Consider the following 1,345-nt stretch of genomic DNA (forward strand, 5'->3'; position numbering starts at 1 on the left):
AGGAATGGGGAGATCCCATATAATATTGATATGTTGGGGATGAATCCTATTTTTTCTTCTAATATTAGCTTTGGTAATACCATCTTGAGTCTTTTGACTAGGGCCTTAGTCAAAATTTTATAGATTGTGTTGTAGAGGACTATGGGACAAAATTCATCTAGGTTTTTTAGGTTTGATTTCTTTGGTATGAGTGATATGAATGTGCTATTGATTTCTACTAGAGGAGAGTTTGAATTTCTAGTGGCTTCAATAGCTTGCCAAAGGTCCTTTCCCAATATTGGTCAACACTTTTGGAAGAAAAAAGGCTTGAATACCATCTGGCCCTTGGGATTTATTTGGATCCATGATAAAGAGAGCTTCCTTTATCTCCTTTTCAATAAAGGCTTTATAGAGGAATTTGTTGTCTTCTTTTGTTATTATTTCTAGTATAGAACATAACATTGTTGATTGGGTCATTAGACTTGAGCTTTCAAAGTTGTTTAAGATGTCCTTGATATATTCTACATGGTTTTTTTCTATTCACAAAGGGTTGTCTATTTCTATTCCTAATTCTTGCTATCATGCTTATGTTTTTGTTGTTTATGGTGCTAATATGATTTATTTATTTATTTTGTCCCCTTCATGGAGCCATGTTTCCCTAGATTTTTCTTTCCAAAATTCTTCTTCTTTGGAGAGGATGTGTTCATGTTTAATCATTAGCTCCTTTTCTCTTTCATACCTATTATTATCCATTCCATATTTTAATACTTCTTCATTGAGTGTTTTTAGTTGTAATTCTAAGTCTAGCTTTTCTTTAAAGATATTGTAGAAGTGTTTTTTATTCCATGTTAGTATCTTTTCCTTTAGTAGTTTAAGTTTGGAGACAAAATAGAACATCCTTGATCCCACAAAATCATCTTCCTACCACCATTGGTTGATGTTTCCTATAAATCCCTCATCCAAAAACCACATTTTCTCACACTTAAAGGGGTTTCTTAATGGTTTTTATTGTGTTGATATTACTAGAGTTACTAGAAAATGGTCTAAGCCTATGTTAGGGAGGATTGAGGAGCTTGCCAGATGGTTGAAGGTACATGGATCCCCCCTTAAATATGAATCTATCTAGCCTTTTATCTATTTGAGAAAAATCATTCCTTCTATTAAACCAGGTGAAGAGTTCACTTTTTGGTGAGATATCTGATATATTTTCCTTCTAGAACCAATCTCTAAAGTTGATTATGGTTTGATTGATTGTGTGGGAACCCCAATTCTTCTCTTCTAAATTTAGAATTGCATTGAAATATTCACCTATGCAAAAAATTTCTGTGGAGAAATAATTCATGATGGTGCTCAGATCATTTCATAG

The sequence above is a fragment of the Cupressus sempervirens genome, chromosome 5, assembly GCF_028749045.1.
Source record: "Cupressus sempervirens isolate cs-2001-9-10 chromosome 5, ASM2874904v1, whole genome shotgun sequence".
Lineage (NCBI taxonomy): Eukaryota > Viridiplantae > Streptophyta > Pinopsida > Cupressales > Cupressaceae > Cupressus > Cupressus sempervirens.